This window comes from Dermacentor albipictus, chromosome 1 (genome assembly GCF_038994185.2).
Source record: "Dermacentor albipictus isolate Rhodes 1998 colony chromosome 1, USDA_Dalb.pri_finalv2, whole genome shotgun sequence".
NCBI classification, from domain to species: domain Eukaryota; kingdom Metazoa; phylum Arthropoda; class Arachnida; order Ixodida; family Ixodidae; genus Dermacentor; species Dermacentor albipictus.
In genome coordinates this window covers 238,879,889-238,902,779 of record NC_091821.1, presented here as the reverse complement: position 1 = coordinate 238,902,779, position 22,891 = coordinate 238,879,889, and the positions used below count along the sequence as shown (strand labels likewise).

Below are 22,891 nucleotides of genomic sequence, written 5' to 3'. Positions count from 1 at the left end.
CACTCTGGCTCAGCAAGGGCTCAGACATGATGATTATTGTTGTGGGACAACAAAGTCCCAAACGGTGCAAACTTAAAATTTTAAGAGTGTAGCATGAAGTAGGCAAATGTATGGCAGGATAAGAACGAGTGCTTCGTGCTCGCCTGACGATGAATAGCTGATTAGGAATCTGCTATGGGCGTGAAAGTCATGCTCTTCAACATCAGTTTCGTTTTTTTTTTTTTAAGGAAATTGACCTGAATTCATTAAGGTGCAGAAATTAGCATCAGATTTCTGCATGCTTTTAATCAGTTACAAGTTGGATGATATCTGACTTTTGGTTAAAAGGATGGTCTGTACCATCATTCCCATGCAGGCTGAACCGCCAAACATGCAGTTCTCGTAGACAAGTGCCTAAGTACCCTCCAGTATTTATTTTTTTCGTAGAACACCTTCTCTTCCGGGAAAACCATTTACGTGATGGCAAGTGTTCGTTTCTACAAAAACCATGGAAAAAAAGAAGAAAAAAACTTCGCGAGAGCATATGGCGTCAGGCGGGATCCCGCCTTCGCAAACGGTGGGATGACCTCTGACGCCGTTCTTTCCTCGCTTTCACTTAATTGAGGCCACGGAGGTATCTTTCTTGCTCCGTGCTTGAGGCTGGGGGAATCGTAACAAATACGCACATCGCGGATTGAATCCTGGGAACAGCGCGCCGACCGTGGCATTGGCCGTAGCAATGCCTGTAACGTTGGTACGTTCCGCGCGCGTGGTGAATCGTAATGCCGCTTAGTGTCTTGCAAGCTTGTGCTTAGGTGATTTTACCGTGATTCCTCCTTTCTTCTGTTTAATGACTGGGCAGTAACGATGGTCACGTAACGATGCCTTCTAGGTATTCTCGTTTTTAATTTTTATATTTATTGATCAATTATCGCCTCGTGAGGCTGCGCCGAGTTCGTCGTCTACCTTTGCGTACGTCTGCTTGTCCGCTGCGCGGCCCCTCGGAATATAACTGGGTTAGTGTTGCCGTTTCAGCAACATTCTTTTTAGGTATCGAGACCGATAACTAAAGGCACATCAAATGCGGCGAGCGGAAAGCGAGCGGCCCGGGCTGGAGAAACCGCGGTGGCAGCTGCGGCCAGCGGTAGTCAAAGGTGCCACGAACCAAGCCATGTGTGACGCTCGTTATTTGAAACAAATGTTTAAACATACTCTAAAGTAATTCTATGCCTGCAGTGACACGCCTCTATGCAGCGTACGTTACGAAATCAGGCCTCCACATTTGGAAATATACACTATATTTCCAAATGTGAATCCGAAGCACTGCATTCACTCGCACGAAGTATGATTTCAAGGTACTTACACTAAAGTATTCCTGCTTATTTTGCGTTCAATAAGCAAAACGTGAGAAGACGCCTGAATCCGAATTATTTTAGCGTTGTTTAAAAAACTGCTTCCAGCAATGCGCGAACGGTACTGTCAATACTGCACAGCGGTGCACAACGCGTACTTTTCGAGATGAGCTAGCCAAACATGCTCGAAAGAGGTGCACAGCATTTTGACTCATTTCGGTCCTTCCGTTTTCGGGCCGACACAGGAAGGGCGGCTAACACAGGCCAGGCACAGGCATACACAAACCATCAAAAAAAAGGGGGACATATCTAGAATGTGGATGCTCTCCAGACCTGAGCGACACAGCCATATATTCTAAGAAAGTATGCGAACCAATGAAAGCGCGAAATTTATGAAGCTTACAAGATAGCGATGAAAGGCGCAGCGTAAGCACACCTTCAATTAATCTGTACGATAAAGAAGTGGAATTTTTAGATGGGTGACCACTTTTGTTTCCCTTTTGTTTTATTTGCGTTGACCTGACTGACCTGAACTGAGTGATCTGACTACGTGACAAATATTTCGCTACGAACCCATATGTAAAATCAGACGGCTATCGATTACATTACGTTGTATATTCCTCTGGACATAAAGATTCAGAGACACCGGCAACAGTCGTTTAATTATTGCAACCGTGCGGATTATAGTGTACTAGAATAACATTATTCTAGTGCGGACGTTCGTGAGAACGTACTTTATTGCAGACGACAAGCTTCCGTGCTCAACGCGACACGCTGCTGTGAGCTGCAGACCGCAATATTATAAAGCAAGCCTGCTGAAAATAATTTGTCAAAATAATACGCTAATTTAAAAAAAGTTGACTGCAATAACGAAACAATTGCATTTATTAGACAACGTAGGCTCTTTTTTAAAGATGGCGCTACGTAACGTATAACGATCAACCTGAAACTTCGTCTGTTATATTATAAAGAATTTATTAAACTGTTAGTAAACAAATATATAAATCAAGAAATTATAAGTGTCCTTCGACTCCTCAAACGTAAGGTTTTTTGACAAAAACAATGTTTCCAGACTTTTGCGTTTACACTGTTCAAATTTTCAGTGTTGCCCAATTTTTGTGTCAATTAACGCAAGTTTCTCGTGCGTTTCACTGGCTGTATTTGTATGTTTTGGTTAAGTGGTCACCTAATGGCTAGTTTTTTATTGTAGTTGAATGATTTGTTGAGCGAAGTATGATCAGCGTGTGACAACATGACAGCTAGTGTGTGCAGACTGATTTGCGGTGGCCAGATTTTCACTGTCCACAAGTAGACCATAAAGCACTGCGAACATTGTCACTTAGCCTTCGTGTTTTTGCCAGAAAACAATAAAACTTAAGTACGCGCCCATATGTTTTTCACGCCGACAAATTGCTTGAGTATGTACAATGTGGCCGGATTTTCGCGTACGCTCGCAATCGCTTCGTGCCCGCACGTCCGTTAAATATCTTTAGAAAACACACACACACTCACAAACAATTCCCAGCATCAAACTTTCTGAACCGCTACTGACGATGAACTTTGTTGTTGTACGCCTTCGTTGTTTGTGGTCTCCATACTTTTTTGCCAACAAATTTCCAATCGCACCGTGCTCTGTGCAGCGTCGTCATATCTGCCAATGCATTCTTTCTCAAATGCGGCACTTATCGGCCGGAAACCCTACAGGGAGATACGCGCGGTCAGAGTCGAATTTCTAAGCGAGTTAAAATTCCATTATTTTGACCATCCTACCAGCCGTCGCGCGTCAATTGAAACTTACAGGTATGCACGAGTTGGTACTGTATACGTACCGGGTGCTAAGACGTACTAAATGTTTAGCGCGTCTTTCTGACGTTAGTTAGGTACGGCCACCAATATAAACGGTGCGCACTTCGGCACTCGAGAGAGACAGAGAGAATGAGAAAGGCGGTGAGGTCGGCCTGAGCTAGCAGCTCAAGCATATATATCCGTGCCCGAAGGTGATGTATTCGCTTCGGCACTCGAAGCGAACACATCACCTTCGGCTCCATGCACGGATGCACTATCCACGAATGTGTTGCACCAGTTCACACCGTTTTCAATTGAAGATTCCTGCACAGAAAGTAGAAATATATCGTCCAAAGTCCAACAGCTTCCGTCGCTTTGATCGAGTCTTTTTTTTTTTTGTATTCAGCTTTTCACCAGATTTTGTCTGGTATCGTAGTTCAAAGCCACGACACTAACAGCACGAAAATCCATGCACACTCATGTAATTAATGTAACCTTTGTCGTAATGCAGCGCGCGCCGTAACGGCTGTCAAAAACAGCCGGAGAAAGAGCGACGCGCGGAAGCAGACGACGTACGAGCACGTGGTTTACTTGCGCCCATACCCGGTTGATGCATGGACTATTTATGGCCGCTACTAAGGCATTCAGCACAATATAATCTCCACGATGCAAACAGCCAAGAAGAGACACTTTGAATGCTTAGCCACATGCACAATTAACCTGCATGACGTAGCATCAAACTTAACATCTCCTCATTCGTTTTACTAATAGACAATCGTTTATTATAAGTGAGTACGGCTACTACCGTTCTTTTTTTTGGGGGGGGTGTCCGCGAAGCTTCTTCGAACAGTCGAGGAACCTTGTTGGAGGCAAGGGAAGATCACTTGTTGTATGACTGCGTATGACACGCTTCTGCACCGTCTTCGAAAACGCTAAGTGCGCACGGTTGCATGACCGAGATCTTGAAGGTATCGGGAGGTCCGTCCACACCCGTGTTTCACGACTGCAGTTTACAGTAGGCACAAGCGACGTTTAGCGCAGGCTAAACTGCCCTTGCTGACGCTGGACGGCTAAATGTTGATCAGTCGTCTCATAAATGGTTTTACAATTTTCTCACAACTTGGAATAGCTTGTTCACTGGTTCAAGTCTAACATGTGCCACGAACGTGAAGATAGGAAAGTGTTTTAAGAAAATAAAGGAATAAGCCTCGAAACATCAGCCTTTTTAGTTTAGGCGTGTCAGCTCACGTGCGTTTGTTTACAAACGTGCGGGACGACCAATGAAATCCTGGCGTCGTGTCACGTGACCGTTCCCGTAGTTCACGCCAAGTTCACGCCGTGTCACGCAGACGTCTGCTCTGCTGTTTACTATCAGCGACACCGCTGCTTGCAACAGGATGTCAGTATAAAAGCATGCCACCTCTGATATGAAATCGCGCACAGCAAGACAGTGGCGCTTACGAGACGTTTCCACGTTCCATTAAACGGAGTCGCAATTCAGAAAGCAGTAATTCTCATCCGGCTTCGTCTGTTCAACGCCGTAGGCTTGGTTCTCAATCAAAGTGATTTTTTTCTAACACTGCAATAATTACTGCGCAGACCGCTCCTTCACGAAACTTTGCATCGCAGGAAATGCTTTCTGAAATTCCGCCACTCAAAAATCACGGTTCGAGGATGTGGCCAGACTTTCGTGTATTCTTTAGTTGGCCAGACTTTCACATTCAGATAAACACGAAAGTATAGCACAATTAATATCATATATTTGCATGTGAAAAAAACAATGTTTAATTTTTGTTTCACAGTAAAACACCCCCTTGTTGACAGCACAGACGCCAAATTTATATTTCATTGTGGCCAGCTGTTTGTTGCAAAAGGACACCATTGCAAGACCTTTGCAGCTAATACATGTATTTGTGTATAATGTGTATACTTAATAAAACGTAATTCAACAAATTTATGCAAAAGGTATTGCAAAATTTCAACCGATTTCAACACAGCACGCGTGAATCAAAAACCGAAGGAAGCACATGCGAAGCAACGTCACGTCATTCCAACTTGACGGACTAAAAGAAGACTCATGTGGCCGTACATGTGACAGCAAAAAGTTCTCTGTCGTGTTTTCCAGGATCTGGCTTAATTAAGCGCCATTGATGGATTAAGTGCACGCAGACTTAAGAGGTAATACACCTGCCGTTGCATTTTGCTCGGCACAAGTTGAATTAGCTCTAGGGACTTTTGGTAACAGATGTAAACACCTAAGTCGACTCTAGGGGCAACTACTGCTAGTTGACTGCACATCAAGTGTCAACGCGAACTACAGCGACGAACGAAAGGTAAGGGTAAAAATTTTCCTGTCTAGTACACGCGTCATTTGCGGAATTTTCGGGCTTGAGTACGTCGCCGGTTCTACAGCACATTTGTTCTACGTAAACGCGATCGCCCCCATCGCGACGAAATCAATTTTTGAGACAGCGCGTCGCTTGGCGAAGCGTAGTTCGAGTTCGCTCGTGCTGAGTCCTGCGCGGCAGTCTGAAGGATCTCGCGGCGCAGCTGCTTGCTGATATTTCAATGCCAGAATTCTTTGAACAGAGATCGAAGAGAGCAATGCGACCTATAAAGTCCCTGGATGCATTGGGTTCCTAGGGACTTCTGTGCTACAGGCGTGCTCGGTCTGTGGTAACTGTAAACCGAATAAACCAGGCACAGAAGTTGCAGTAGAGTGGTGCCGTTGTCTTTCCGGGATGTCACTCAGAAGCAATTTCTACATGCTGTCGTTGTTCCGCGTAGTGTCTTTGTGCACTGAAGCTGCTGCCTTTCAACAAGCTAGGGAACCATGGTCGTGACATCAGTGCACTCGATCCACGGTTTCTCGTCTCATAGTAGCGACACATTTCACTCAGCCTACAGAAAATTGCGACGTCATTCAAGTGTGAGAACCACGTTCTGGTACGCGGAGCAGGTGGTGTATCACCCCAAGGAAAAGTGACCACAATTCTTAACGTGCCATCTGTACTACCGTCACCCAATTTCTAATTTAATAAAAAGCTATTACTTATCAAGGTTGTTCTATTAAGCACTTCAATGTGTGCATAATAACACCACTCGACTTTGCAGGCAAGCTGGCTTGATATTTAGAATACACACAGTTTGCCTGCAAATTCATCCTCTTCAAATCACACGCATATTTATTTTTTATTTTATTTACATGATACTACAGACCTCGGATCAAGCAGGAAGGGCAAATTTAAAGAAGGAATACAATGCATTGTACAAACAGCAATGTACATATATGTTAATATGCATACCTGTAGATATACAACACTTCTAAATATATATATATAGAACTTGTACCTCCAAAAGGATCATGAGGCTTATAGCGCTTGAAAAAGACAAAATGAAAGGAAGACGTGACACATACAGGTGCTAACTTGCAACAATTTTCTGCAAAGAGTTATCTTACCTGCGCAATGATGTTTGAGGAATTTTCGCAAACAGCGCATGTATGATGATGTACGCGAAAAAGTTGTATATATGTATGGGTCCCTTGCTCGAAATAAAGACTTTTGCAAGTTAGCGTCTGTATGTGTCACGTCTTCCTTTCGTCCTTGTCTTTTTCACGTGCTATAAGCCTCACAATGTCTTACCAACAAGCCCAAATCACTGCATTACAGCATTCCAAAAGGATCAAATGCAAGAGGCAAAGAACTCTCTATTGGAGGTTAAAAAATATTGTTAACGGCCTTTTTAAGGTTTCCACACGTGAAAAGCTCTTCAGGTAGCGAATTCCAGTCAGTTATTGTTTTCGGAATTTGTTTTTGCGAAATGAGGAGTTAAGCTATAGTTGTGTGTGTGTCATGTTTTGTGGGTTACAGCGTGCATCACATGTGGTGTGGCTGGGATGCCGAGCTTTCTGTGTAACAAGGAGCACAAAAATTATATCCTCATTATTTTTCTTCTGGTACAGAAGATTTATTTGATTAGTTTTCATGAGGAGAGATGGAGAGTCACAATTACTGTAATTGATGTAGATGAATTGCACAGCGCGCCTTTGAACCTTCTCAACCTGTGCAATGTCTTTTTTCGTGTGAGGACCCCACACCACGGCGGCATACTCAAGTTTTGACCTAACAATAGATTCATAAGCTAATTTCTTCACACTGGCAGGTGCTCCCCTTAACTTGTGTCTTAAAAACCCGTTGGTTTTTTTTTTTTTCATAGCAGATGAGGTTATAAAGCAAATGTGATCAATAAGTTTGTTGTTCATGATTACGCCTAAATATTTGTATTTTGTGACCCGAGTCGCAGATGTGGAGTGGAGGGTGTAGTTAAACGTAAAAGGGATCTTCTTCCTGGTGATGCTCATAAATACTGTTTTCTCAAAGTTTAATGACATCCCCCATTTGTCACACCAAACCAAAACATCATTCAAAGCAGTATTTAGCAGGCTTTGTTCTAAAACATATTACTTTAAACAACATGCAATCATCGGCAAAAAGGTTAATTTTGATGTTTTCGTGAATAAAGGAGGCCAAATCATTCATATAGACCAAGAACAATAGAGGTCCCAGCACACTCCCCTGCAAAACACCTGATGTGACCGAATATGGAGGGGAACAAAAACCGTCAATTTCCACATATTGTGTTCTCTGCTTTAAGCAGCAATCCATTTTATGAGTGGTGCTGGTACTCCACTTATTTTAAGCTTCAGCAGTAGTTCATCGTGAGGAACCTTGTCGAATGCCTCACTGAAATCGAGATATAATACGTCAACTTGTCTGGAATTATCTAATATGGCATACCATCGTTATTGAGCTGTTACCCACCAAAAACCAAGGATATGAAAATGTCTTGTTTCCAGTACGTTATTGACCTCTTAAACAAAACTGGCTATGGTACTTGCACGTCTTCCCAAATAAGAAATACGAAAAATGTATGCAGTCTCATTGCATACTGGGATTGGGAAGCTAATAAAGTAGCCTCACTCACATTGCTGATCCTGGACTGTCGTAGCTCCCAGGAACTTGGCAGAGTGTAGTGCTCAAGTCCGTCATAGTGTCGGCACTGCAGAAATATCAGCAGGAGAAATTTTGAAAACACAATAGTTGCAGAATACCAACACCTTTTGTTGAACATGGCAAGCAAACTTACTGCAGTGCTAGTGTGCTCACACGTGTGTGTATGCAGTTTGGTAATTTAGTTGCTGCAGGCATTCAATAATTGAACTTCTCTGTTTCACAGACCCATCAGCGCACATTTGTGTCCACTGCTGCCATCACTGGGGCAAGCTTCTGCAATCCAAGTCTCGTTTCCTGCTGACCGCATTATGTAGGAGGTAACATCTACAGATTTATTTTCCCCACATTTATTGTTACATCTGCATTTAGTTTTTTCTACATTTGGCGTATGCTTACTGAAATCTTCTTCATAAGAGAATTGGCATTTACCAGAACACATTCTTTTGAATTTTATCCTTTAAGCATTTTTCGGCACCCCTGGTGTGAAGAATTGACCCACATGCTGGATTAAAAAAAAAACGGGCATAGAATTGACAATCCCGCATAGTTCCAGTCAAAAGTAGAAGGCACATAATGATGAAAGCTGGCCATCCCAAACAAAGGGCTTTGAAATATGCTCCTGCACAGACTATTTCAGCTCAGTGCTTAAATGCACATGCATCGTGTTCTGTTTAACTGAAATTAGTACCACTAGAGAAAAATTGGCATTATGATGTATCAGGCATTTTTTGATAATTGTGAAGTCTGTTGTGTAAGCAAAATGTGCCGAGCGCTGAAAATTTAGTGACCTTATGTTACAAAAGACATTAGAACTGTATTTGACCTTAGTATGCCAGCAAAATTACTCTCTTGAGAAGGTAACAAGCAAAGCGAAGGACTAGAGCAGTAATAAGTCCTCCCCGAGCTCTGAAATGATTGCTGTGGGAGACACTCTGGCAGATCAGTGCTACCGGGGCAAGTAATTGTATCCCCTCTTCTGATGCCCCTGCAGGTGGCACAATACATTGCATACACAGAGCTAGTATAGAATGAGTATTTTGGTGCCGTAATATTATTAGCATGCTGCGACTTCATATAACTTGACTGAACAGTTGGCACCATGCTTCAGATATGATGAATTTTATGGAAAATCTGAGTCATATTTGAAAGCTTGACTCAAGGAACTACGTTTTTCATAAATGCTTTCCTTCGGCTTATGGTTTTTCAAGCTCTCTCTCTCTCTCTCTCTCTCTCTCTCTCTCTCTCTCTCTCTCTCTCTCTCACTTTGAGTGGTCATGATGGTGCGTGTAGTATAGTATAGTAGTAGTCAAGTTGCAGGAGCAACAGTAGTAGCAAACGACGGTGGTGGTAATAGTAAAAGCCTCTACAGCAATAGACATTAAGCATGGGTCAGAGTTCTCTCATGTATGTGCCATTTGTTGCTACACAGAGGCGATGTTTATCACTAGCATAGAAATTTCTGCATTAGTGCATGAGTTTTAGGTTTCAAGTTCTCATTTATTGCTTGAAATATGCCTGTAAGACTATTTGTTTTCAAGTAAAAACCAAATTTATCTATTTTTGCCCTTCAAGACAGTTATGTAAACATTGGGTTAAATTATTAACCCGATTTCTCCACACAAAGGCAAACTACCAAGAACCGTAGTCTTCAACTGTGAAAGGATGGTAGTATGGGAATGCTCTTGAGTAATGATGAACGACTGTGGGCAGGCACAATGTATGTGAATGCAGTGAGAGTGAGCAGACGCAGGTGAGAGTGCGAGGACGTTTGTAAGTGTTGGTGACTGTCCACCAAAATTACCAAGGTGGGTTCCTCGCACTTTTCTGCTCAAAAAAGTGACTTGTGGGACAGAGCGATGAATAGCGGTAGTCAAGCAAGGGATGCCACTGGAGCAAACAAGTTAGGGCGGCAACTGCTTTCCTTGGCAGCATCTGGTGCCTGCTCTTGGGGTGCGGCGGCGAAAAGGCAGAGCAAGTGGCGACCTGAATGAAGCTCAAGGGAATCTCAGTAGTCGTAGCGGACCAAGCGATCAAAAGCAACCTCCACCACTTGTGAGATGGCTGTTAACTCGACGCTTTATTCAGCAGGGCCGTGCACTGAAGACGAGCTCGCTATGATGATGAATATATACAGATGAAGAAGATGAAGGGTGAATATAATGGGCTCACACATTAGTAGCTCACTCTCCCCCAACCTCGTTGAGTGAGGACGAAAATAAGCTGGTACATAGAGTAGGGCGAGAGATGTCAAGGTGTTAAAAAAGCAAAATGCGAGTGGGGGAGGGGTTAGTTTTGATAGTGATACAACAGGTAGGGGTCCTGCTTCACACATCATCCTCCCAGAGACAAAGTATCGAGAGTGACATTTCATCCACAAGTTATCTGCAATTAACAGGCATAAATATTTGAAAGGGAGCTCTCAAATATGTTCGTTAGACCAATGGCACAAATATAAACAGCATCGTTAACCTAAGATTAATGCTAACCATACCCCCCCGCACAAATTTACCTTTCTAATCTCTCGGGCCATTATTTACTAAATTATTATCGTACAGCTTAATTTAATTTCTTGTCTACATTTAATATTTGGTCCACCTCTTTTCTCCCTTTCTCAGCTTTCAAAAAGGTGTATGCTCATACTCATTGCTTTCATTTCCTATTTACACAACTTACTCCTAACTCGCAGCCACAGCCTCCTAGTCTCGGTTTTGCCCGCTCTGACAGCCCAATTTCGTCGTGTCACAGTTCCATGAGCAATCGCATTTCTTCCAAATCTAAAAATTGAAACAGCTTGTATGGAGATTTTACTTGAATTTGCAGACTATAATGAAACCGCAGAAATTAAAGTTTAAAACTAAATTATTGAATTCTTGTTAATTAGCAGCCGATTATCTCATATCAGCCGTCACTCCATGTTTACCACCACTCACAGCATGTCTCCGAAGAAACTGTCCTTTTATTTCAAAATGGCTATTCTTAAATATTACTAAACGCCTTCACAGAAACGTCCAGTATAAACGCTGCCATGGAAATGTGTTGCTGCCCTGACAAAGTCCCCTCACCCATAGAGTTTCATATTAATATACCTAGAGGGAAACCTGGCGCTGCGATCGTTCAACCATCATGGGAATGATGGGAAATACAGGCTTTGGATTGGCATTCTGTTGACTGGCGAACTAGTCTACAAGTATTTTTTGGCAGTTTTGGTTTCACTCCAAGCGCAATTGCTATAACCTGCAGTGGGAAAGTGCAACGCAAAGCTCTCAGCCTTTGTTATGTTGCTCGAAGTGGCAATAGCGCTCTGGGCCAGCGGCTGGGACAATGTTCGTGTCGCGGTGTGGTGTCGAAGACCTGACGAGAAAGCGACGCCATCGTAAACGTTGAAAGAACATGTTTTGAGCATTTGGACCTTGGTTTGTTAAGTGTGTTAGGTTGGTGCTGTAGTGTCACGTACTTTATGAAACTTCAGAATAGCAAAAAGAAGGCACTACTGATACAAGACATATACAGTTGTACTTCTAGTGGCTTGACAATCAAATTTTATTGAGGGCTTCATTACGCATTGCTCGTATATGTGCTCATGGAAATGCGTGTTTTAGGACTTTGAGAACACAAACTTGTGGTAGGAGTGGTTGCTGCTTCCTGGCTGTAGTCTAGTGTTGTAAGATGTGTAAGTGTGAAGCCACGCAGTTAACGCTTCAAAAGTGGTACGTCAATATAAAAAATGGTAAAGCATACTCATGGGAGGCCACTAGCGTCCTAGATAGCACTGTAGCAGATGTGCTTAAAAGTACTTGAAGACATTCAGCAATCGTGACAGCCGACACAGCCTTTCGACAGAGCGAGAGAGTTCGCAAGTGCCTGTCATCTGCGAGAAGTCTCACGTTTGCAGCGAGCAGGCGTCATAGCAGACGATACTTGTAGCATTCCGCTCAAGGGCGCAACACTTTCCCACAATACAACATTTTTATTTCCATAAATACTTGATTAGTATTTTTATATAAGTACATGCACGGTTGTTATTGCTGTTGCAAAAATAAGTAAATAATTATTCTCAGGTGTTAAATCGGGAACAGAATCGCACAATAATGCATACCCTGGTGTGTCCTGGTGATAAACCATAGTAAACCATGCTTCCATCTCAAAGTCATACGAAGTTTATGTAACGTGTTGTATATTACGTAACATACTGCAGAAATAAAATTAGATTTTACACGATAGTATTTGAGTATAGCTTTGTTTACTGCGCCGCAAGCAAACGCCACTAGTCTAAAGATCGAAGTCAATCCGAAACCTGTACTTCCCAGCATTCCCATGTAGGTTGAGGCAACGCTCATGAGAGCCCCCGTAGACACTGGCGCCACATTTCCCTCTAGGGTATTTATTTAAAAACTCTATGCCCCTCACCAAAGCATTGGCTCCAGTGACATCCCTTGTTCAACTTTTGTTGATGCACATTCACTCATGTGTGCACTTCAAGCCCTCATCTCACTGTGAACCTGTCTTGAGTGGCATTGAGGTGACATACAGTGGAGTCACTGAGGGGAAGGCTAAAGAAGATGCCTGCAGTGACCACACGTGCACCCATCATTGCCGGAAGGCATCCGTGCACTTTGCTGTTTCTAAGGGCTCAAACAACAAAGTAATGCTTACTTGCTTCTGTTCTCTGTGAGCAGCTATCACTGCATTACTTTTGATCTTTGTCTTTTTTTTTTAATCTATACTGTCCACTTCTTCCATGCTGGCTTACAGGTCGTCTTTTCCTCATGAACATATTTGCCCATGCATGCAGTAGCACACACGCAAAGTCCTTGCTCCAAACTGAATGTTTATCCCTTTAAAGAATCCTTTGTCTTTTTTTTTTTCAGACAAATAAAGAACTGTATGTTAGAATAATATTAAAAGGAGCACTTGTACGCTATCATGTCTGAAATATACTAAAGATGAAGTCTTGTGACAAGTGCAGTGAAGTCTTGCTTGACACACAGCCACCCATTTGAAATGGGATGTGCACAGGTGGGCAATAACACAGTTAGTCTCACCACTGTGGCTGGTAGGTCTGTAATCTTTAAAATCTGCTGTAACTAAGCTATTTTATTTACATCACACAGGCTTGGCATACTGCATGCCTTACAGGCTTGCTTTGGGCAGAAACTGCAAAACTGCAATTGCGTTCATGTCGTCTGTACCTTCCATTCTTGTCTGTGTGGATTTTGGCATCAATTATTAATTGCATATAACGTTTGCTGGCCTGTGCACATCCAAGCCTTGTAAGCACACACTCTATCTTGCATAGCCTTCGCCCTTGGACACAGCTATAGAATATGCTGAACATCCACTGAAGTCACAGGGGTTTATGAAGAGCACCTAAAATGTGGCCCTAAACTGTCCACAAGAGAACCTCTCCTACTAATTCAGAGCATTTTTGTAAGGATCTATATCATGCTCAAAGTGAGTGTAGCTGGAAAACAGTAAATTCATATAGCTTGTACATATTGTAGACAGCAGATATACAAGCGCAACTGAAAGTCTGAAGACCACAAGTGCCAAGAACACGAAAATTCATTCTTATTTCATTGCCTAGGTAGGCAGCCTGAAGTAAAGTGGTGCAATATTTACGTGTTTCTGACCAATGCAGTACACGTCCTAATTCCAGTCTGTATGGCCGCACCAGAAGATTAAATTTTTAAGTGCTGGCGTGTTCCGAAAACTTTCGTTCATGATCGTTATGCAGATGCTCACAGCACAGATCTTTCCTTTTCATTCACTAACGTCCTTTTTGTACTTGAGCACATAGTTTGGTTTGAGTGACATGGCCCTCGAGCAGCACTGTGGGCACACATATATTGCGGCTGTCTGGTGCACTGATATGCTATACAATAGCATACAAGCAATTTGTTTTTACCATCTGTCTACAGTCTAATGGATATGGCAGATCATGACATGCCCTGCAGCAGCAACGCACCATTCCATCAATTGAGTTGCAACTGATAGCTGATTGGCCAATTCATTTCATATCTTCTCTAACTAAAAGAGGATACCCCTACCCTATTTTGCATCTCTACTAGTATGTCTCTTTATGCCTCTTTCTGCCTTGCGGCTGCTGTGTGTTTAGTGCCAAGCATAAGGCAGGGCTAAGAATGTGTGTTACAAGTGCCAATGCACTTCAAAACATTTCAGATTGCCCTATTAACCTATTATGTGCCCTTGCCATGTCGCAGGTTTTATGTTGAGCCGACCAGACAGTGTACCAAAGGCGTACACGAAATGGCAATTGATGTGAATCAGTGGCCTCCCGAAGCTCCGCTGGGGGGAGGGGGGGGGAGCACAAATTTGCCTAGTAGAACTCGCACCTCCTGCAGAACTCGCAGGTGACTATGAATAAAACAAATTTGGGTGGAGTCACATGAATTGGGTGGTCAGCGGTGGCGTAGAGGTAGAACACCCGCCTCGCGTGCAAGAGGTCCGTGGTTCGAATCCCGGTGCCGGCAATTTTCCACCGGATTAAAAAAAAAAAAGAAATCCGCGTGTTGATAAAATTGCACAAACAGGCCTGGAGTGTGGCCTGATCCCGGTGACCAGAACCGGTAACGCACTCCCTCACCAGAGCAGGATTGGCCACCCTGGTGCAGTACTTGGCCACAACCTCCTATGAACACAACAATAAAACCCCGGCCCTCAGTCCCCAGCAGCTGCAAAGCAACTGACCAAGGCGGCGGTCAGACCTGCGACGCAGCAGAGGGTGCTAAGAATCACTGGCTCCGGACAGGCCGCCATTGGAATATGAACCTGGCAACGTTTAACGCTACAACGTTATCTAGTGAGGCGAGTCTAGCAGTTCTATTGGAGGAATTAGAGGGCAGTAAATGGGATATAATAGGGCTCAGTGAAGTTAGGAGGCCAAAAGAAGCATATACAGTGCTAAATAGCGGGCACATCCTGTGCTACCGGGGCTTAGCGGAGAGAAGAGAACTGGGAGTCGGATTCCTGGTTAATAAGAATACAGCTGGTAACATACAGGAATTCTATAGCATTAACGAGAGGGTGGCAGGTCTTGTTGTGAAACTTAATAAGAGGTACAAAATGAAGATTGTACAGGTCTACGCCCCTACATACAATCATGATGACCAGGAAATCGAAAGCTTCTATGAAGACGTGGAATCGGCGATGGGTAGAGTGAAAACTAAATACACCATACTAATGGGCGACTTTAATGCCAAGGTAGGCAAGAAGCAGGCTGGAGACAAGGCAGTGGGCGAATATGGCATAGCCACTAGGAATAGCAGGGGAGAGTTATTAGTAGAATTTGCGGAACAGAATAATATGAGGATAATGAATACCTTCTTCCGCAAGCGGGATAGCCGAAAGTGGACGTGGAGGAGCCCGAACGGCGAGACTAGAAATGAAATAGACCTCATACTCTGCGCTAACCCTGGCATCATACAACATGTGGACGTGCTCGGCAAGGTGCGCTGCAGTGACCACAGGATGGTAAGAACTCGAATTAGCCTAGACCTGAGGAGGGAACGGAAGAAACTGGTACATAAGAAGCCGATTAATGAGTTAGCGGTAAGAGGGAAAATAGAGGAATTCTAGATCAAGCTACAGAACAGGTATTCAGCTTTAACTCAGGAAGAGGACCTTAGTGTTGAAGCAATGAACGACAATCTTGTGGGCATCATTAAGGAGTGTGCAATGGAAGTCGGTGGTAACTCCGTTAGGCAGGATACCAGCAAACTATCGCAGGAGACGAAAGATCTGATCAAGAAACGCCAATGTATGAAAGCATCTAACCCTACAGCTAGAATAGAACTGGCAGAACTTTCGAAGTTAATCAACAAGCGTAAGACAGCTGACATAAGGAAGTATAATATGGATAGAATTGAACATGCTCTCAGGAACGGAGGAAGCCTAAAAACAGTGAAGAAGAAACTAGGAATTGGCAAGAATCAGATGTATGCGTTAAGAGACAAAGCCGGCAATATCATTAATAATATGGATGAGATAGTTCAAGTGGCTGAGGAATTCTATAGAGATTTATACAGTACCGGTGGCACCCACGACGATAATGGAAGAGAAAATAGTCTAGAGGAATTCGAAATCCCGAAGGTAACGCCGGGAGAAGTAAAGAAAGCCTTAGGAGATATGCAAAGGGGGAAGGCAGCTGGGGAGGATCAGGTAACAGCAGATTTGTTGAAGGATGGTGGACAGATTATTCTAGAGAAACTGGCCACCCTGTATACGCAATGCCTCATGACCTCGAGCGTACCGGAATCATGGAAGAACGCTAACATAATCCTAATCCATAAGAAAGGGGACGCCAAAGACTTGAAAAATTATAGACCGATCAGCTTACTGTCCGTTGCCTACAAAGTATTTACTAAGGTAATTGCAAATAGAATCAGGAACACCTTAGACTTCTGTCAACCAAAGGACCAGGCAGGATTCCGTAAAGGCTACTCAACAATAGACCATATTCACACTATCAATCAAGTGATAGAGAAATGTGCAGAATATAACCAACCCTTATATATAGCTTTCATTGATTACGAGAAAGCGTTTGATTCAGTCGAAACCTCAGCAGTCATGGAGGCATTACGGAATCAGGGTGTAGATGAGCCATATGTAAAAATACTGGAAGATATCTATAGCGGCTCCACAGCCACCGTAGTCCTCCATAAAGCAAGCAACAAAATCCCAATAAAGAAAGGCGTCGGGCAGGGAGATACGATATCTCCAATGCTATTCACAGCGTGTTTACAGGAGGTATTCAGAGACCTGGATTGGGAAGAATCGGGGATAAAAGTTAATGGAGAATACCTTAGTAACTTGCGATTCGCTGATGATATTGCCTTCCTTAGTAACTCAGGGGACCAATTGCAATGCATGCTCACTGACCTGGAGAGGCAAAGCCGAAGAGTGGGTCTAAAAATTAATCTGCAGAAAACTAAAGTGATGCTTAACAGTCTCGGGAGAGAACAGCAATTCACAATAGGCAGCGAGGCACTGGAAGTCGTAAGGGAATACATCTACTTAGGGCAGGTAGTGACGGCGGATCCGGATCATGAGACGGAAATAATCAGAAGAATAAGAATGGGCTGGGGTGCGTTTGGCAGGCACTCCCAAATCATGAACAGCAGGTTGCCATTATCCCTCAAGAGAAAAGTATATAATAGCTGTGTCTTACCAGTACTCACCTACGGGGCAGAAACCTGGAGGCTTACGAAAAGGGTTCTACTCAAATTGAGGACGACACAACGAGCTATGGAAAGAAGAATAATAGGTGTAACGTTAAGGGATAAGAAAAGAGCAGATTGGGTGAGGGCACAAACGCGAGTTAATGACATCTTAGTTGAAATCAAGAAAAAGAAATGGGCATGGGCAGGACATGTAATGAGGATGGAAGATAACCGATGGTCATTAAGGGTTACGGACTGGATCCCAAGGGAAGGGAAGCGTAGCAGGGGGCGGCAGAAAGTTAGGTGGGCGGATGAGATTAAGAAGTTTGCAGGCACGGCATGGCCACAATTAGTACATGACCGGGGTTGTTGGAGAAGCATGGGAGAGGCCTTTGCCCTGCAGTGGGCGCAACCAGGCTGATGATGATGATGACATGAATTGGTGCAGTTTAGGGTGCCGAACAATGAGCACATGTTTCCTATTGGGTCATTCCACGCGAAACGTCCCAGACCCTAAAAGCACCTGTCACCAATTCTCTTGGAAAAAATTGGGTTAGTTGGTGATTTTGGGAATGTCGTTTCACGACAGTATTTTTCTAGAAGAAATCTTTTTGGTGACGTAAGCACTTTTTGAAAGTTATGCAAAGAAGCAGAAGTTGGTTGGAGGTAAATTGTTTTAATCAAGTGCGAAACTAGGTACAATAAAAATTCTTATTTTAGAATATTCTGCTGTCACGGTTATTTCAGTTGACATCATAGGTGAACACATCTATGAATTTTCTGCATTTAATTGGCCCAGTAAAAAGCAAAAAAATTGTGCGTATTCGTAATTATTTTTGCACAAACATCGTTTACATCCAAAGTCGGAAGATATTACCCGTGCGCATACCTATGTCTATATTCTGGTTAACCTTTGTGTTGTTATAGCTCCAAAACTGACTTGGCAGTATATTCATGAGGGCTGTCTTTAATCTACATTTTTGTTAATCGTCTATTTGCCTGACAAATTTTTCCCCGCAGCATTATATTTGATGGACCTAGATTAATTTAAAAATTATACCTACAAAGATATCAGCAAAGGAGCTGTGCAGATAACATGGCTTTTCCTCCTTCACTGAAGCCTAGTGATCAGTTTTAGCAGAAGTATTTGATGCATAAGGAGGCAGTGGCAGCCTGTAATGTCAACTGGACTGTTACTGTGCAATCATACCTTGCTGGTGAAGCAGCGCACTGACACGGACGCAGTGAAGACGCACAAGAAAAGACAACACTTGCTGCACTCGCAACTATCATAGTTGCGAGTGCAGCGAGTGTCGTCTTTTCTTGTGCGTCTTCGCTGTGTCCGTGTCAGTGCGCTGCTTCACCAGCAAGGTATGATTACTCACCAACTAGCCCAACTTTCCACATTACTGTTACTGTGCAATCTGGCTGCAGTGGCTCACAGCAACATTTATACTGCAGGCTGTGAGGGCAGGAGGCATTGCTCGTGGCCAAAGCCACTACTAGTACACTGAGTGGCAACCTAAATATTCAGTACATGTTCTACCCGCAGAAGTGCACTGAACCTGCCCTTTGTCCCTCTGCTCCAAAATAGTGTCTGAGAGAGACCGACATTGAAAGAAGTTCACCTTCCACCTGACATCACGGAAATAAGAGTGCTTAATCGGCAGCAAGGGTTGAATTGTAGCCTTGTTACTACAATATATTTTTTAGTTCTGAGTGCAGAAATCTGAGATAAAATGGACAGAAGTTGAGACACACACAAGCATGTGTGTGTGTCTCAACTTCTGTGCATTTTGTCTCAAGTTTCTGCACTAAGAACTAGAAAATAAGCTCGTAAACCTATAGACATTCTTTTAGAGTAGGTCAGCAGTGCATTTCCCACTGCATTCTTAGGTTGTTGCTGTTCATAGCAGTCATGTGCTTCAAGTATCATGTGCTTGCTGGTAGGCTGCTAAAGTAACCCTTTCCTTCTTTTTTTTTTCATGGGTCTTGGCTATCTTTATTTTTAGGTGCTGCATTTTGCAATGTACAGTATGGCCTAATCTTTGATGTAATATGCATCAGTTTCTGGTGCACGAAACCACGAAGACATACAACAGCACACGGTGCTAAAGGCAGTAAACTCATGTGCAAAAAAGTGGTTGCCTGTGTCTGAAGCACTTTACCCTGATACACAAGGAAAGGAGCTGCTGAAGAAATTATGCTCCATGCAACGTTGCTTGCTCTTGTGCCCACAGTTCTGCCTACTCTCATAAGTCCTTGCCACTCAGAGTGCTGATCAGTACCTTGTGTATGGCACTAACTTGTGTACACTGAATTGTACTGTACAAGCTTGTATTTTTGCCTCAGATTCCATTTGGTACACAGAAATATGATTAGAGTAGGCAAACTGCAAACCATGCCAAGAATAGCAGCAATATCTTAGAAGCAATCTGAGCACAACCACATTTGGGGGCACAGCTGAGAAAGCGAAGCTCAGTGGTAGGTAGTAAAAAAAAATTGTAAGTGCACCATTTACATTAGCAGTTGCAACTAAAGCTTCAGTGCAACAGAAATCAGCACACCTTAATATATTTATTACTGGTCATGAAATTGAGTGTGCATTAGTTTTGGTGAATAAACACAGCACATTGACAGTGCCGACTTGCAAATATCTTACTGCATCAATTTTTCTTTAGCGCAACTTATACAAAGTTTTCATATGCACTCACACCTTGTATGAAAAATGCAGTAATAAAGCTTCGTGAAAAAAAGAAAGAGAAGCAGTTATCATTCACCTGTGTCATGCGTGGAGTATCAGTGGTCACTGAGCATTATCACTTCTGAATTTGCTGAGGCTGGCTTACACTAATTACTATAGTTGCAGCATTTGTCTGCCTTCGTTGCATGTTTTTGTAAAGCTTTGTACCAGTAGCAGGTACAGTGCACCAATGTCTATTGCCGGAGCCACACTACTTGAAAGCAGGAATTTCCATGCTCAGTGTTGTCTTGTTATATTTTATGGGTGTAGAGATACAAAGCTCAGTTATCACGCATTGTAACAGGAACGCAAAGTGCATACCTCTTGTAGGAAATCTGGGGCGGTATTCTCGGACAATGACTTTCAAGGATATTTTCTTTTTTACAAGGTTTCATGAGACTAGCACAGGTCATGTTCAGCGTCTACAGGCCACAGCATTCTTTCACTGTGCCAACTTTGCTAAGACAGTGTGATGCTGTCGCTCAGACATCGACATGACAAGCGCTTGTCTCGTGAAATCTCACGAAAGTAAAAGTATCCCCGAAAGTCATTTTCCGAGCATACCTCCCCTGTTTTGTCAGCATGAAAAGGCATCTACTGTAATTATCATACCCATCAGTCCGTAATACTTGCGCTAGTTACGGTACACACAAAAGGACGCCACAATGTCCAAATGAATCTGGGTACTTTCCCTATGGTGTCTCTCTAACAGCCTGGTTGTATGTGTGGAACATAAGACTTTGTCAGTTAATATTGCATTCAGAGCAGTTTGCATTGGCCTCAAGACACTTGTAAACATGCAGAAACAGTTATTTTGCTGAGGTATGATTACTCACCAACTAGCCCAACTTTCCACATTACTGTTACTGTGCAATCTGGCTGCAGTGGCTCACAGCAACATTTATACTGCAGGCTGTGAGGGCAGGAGGCATTGCTCGTGGCCAAAGCCACTACTAGTACACTGAGTGGCAACCTAAATATTCAGTACATGTTCTACCCGCAGAAGTGCACTGAACCTGCCCTTTGTCCCTCTGCTCCAAAATAGTGTCTGAGAGAGACCGACATTGAAAGAAGTTCACCTTCCACCTGACATCACGGAAATAAGAGTAGAGTAAGACTATGTAGCAGTTATACTGAAGTATGGAAAGTGTAATCACAGTAAACTGTTATGAGCATTTGTATCGGGTAAGTTATCCCAGAGGTACATGTTTAGGTGACATTATGATTTTTGTTCACTGTTTTCTGGTTTACATTAGCGAAAAAAAAAAAAAACAAGCTTGATAGTCGGTGCTACATACAGCTATTCACGAGACTGCCAAAAGCAGATGTCTCCAGTGTGGTGAAACAATGCCAAACTGTTGGAATGCACTGTCATAAAGATCTGTGCAATTCCTTACCACCACAAAGCCAGATGATGTTGACAGCATGCAAGTCATATTATCGTTCTTTCTGCTAAATCATGCCTGAATCAGTTCCCACTTTCTTTTTTCAGAGTGAGTATATTGGATACTGTGCAAGGCGTATAAATTATTTCAGACCCTGCAGTGGTAAGTGAATGCCTTGCTTAATTGGAACTTGTGTGGTACCAAGGAGCCTGGAAGTTGCACGATTTTCTTTTGTGTTTGGAAAGATATTGCAACCAATAAAAGGGTGAAGTTCTTAGCCACTACAGCTCTCTCTCTCTCTCTTTTTTAATGTCATTGTATGCATTGGTGTGGTCACACAAGTGCTAGATATTAGAAACGTTGAAAGAACCTCAAATTGAAACGCAGAGATATGTATAGTTAATCTATCCCTTTGGGAACCACATTTAATTGAGTTGCAGTACTATTTGATTGAGTACTATCTGAACCTAGAGGTTCAGAAGGCCTCTGGCATGTTCTGATCGTTATCAGCTTTATTTATTTTACAGTAGTCATTGGAGTTGCTTCATTCTAACCATACCCATACTGAGCAACATATTAGGATCTGTAAATGCTGTAATTTACTTAAGTGCTATGTACTTGTCTGTGAATGCAGCTTTGCATTCAATGACCCTTGAGACTATCTGACAGACGCTACAGCTTTGCTGACTAAAAAAAAATGGTTAGCTGGACAGCACCACAGCAGCAACTACAGTTGTTTTTTAAAAATCTTTGTCTAGGAGAATGAGGGCAGACTGGAGAACCATATGTGCTGCCTCTTTCTGCTGGCAGTATCAAGCTTTTCTACATGGTCATCCATGCAAATGTCATCATGGCATTAGCCACATGATGCTACTGCATTAAAAATGCAATTCATTTATTGCAAGAGTGCACAATTAGCACTTTTGACTGATAGAGGAAGAGCAGTCAGCAAAGCCAGTGTTATCTTTGTCCCTATTAATGCCATATGCACATCGAATATAACCACAAGAATGTTCTACACACATTGCACAACATGGATGACAAGCAAGAAAGTGTGTGTGTGTACATGCCCTCTACCGGCTAGCCTACCTTGCATAAAGAAATAAAGTGATTAGGCCTTGCTCATTTGACCAAAGCCTAATCATCTTCGTCAGTCACATGTCATGTCACTTAATGTGCCTGTTGTTTTCTTTTGTTACTGTTGAGACTGCCAATTTACGTAATATCTTAACGGAATATGATTAAAAACGTGCACATATAAGAGTGCCCTGTCGATGTATTTGCGGAAGCCAATCGCCTTTGTTCAGCCGTGAAGCCATGCTGAACTCCGACGTACGCCTCACATGTAGCGTTACCCAGTCGAGGCTTCGGTTGGTGGTGGACGGCAGCCTCTACATACAAAACACAGTGCGAAAAACAAGACGCGGTGCAACCAAACAAAGCAAACGTCCTA

General features: G+C 43.0%; 1 long non-coding RNA gene across 2 annotated transcripts; it reads left to right on the top strand.

Moving 5' to 3' along the window:
- Nucleotides 1-5,021: 5,021 nt before the first annotated feature.
- On the top strand, nucleotides 5,022-21,715 carry LOC135901217 (uncharacterized). Of its 2 annotated transcripts, none has more exons than XR_010564047.1 (3): nucleotides 5,022-5,449; nucleotides 8,355-8,448; nucleotides 21,546-21,715. It is a non-coding gene; the product is annotated as an uncharacterized lncRNA (long non-coding RNA). The 2 variants fall into 2 exon arrangements; XR_010564046.2 differs by lacking the exon at nucleotides 21,546-21,715 and adding an exon at nucleotides 14,353-14,455.
- The last annotated feature ends 1,176 nt before the right edge of the window (nucleotides 21,716-22,891 follow it).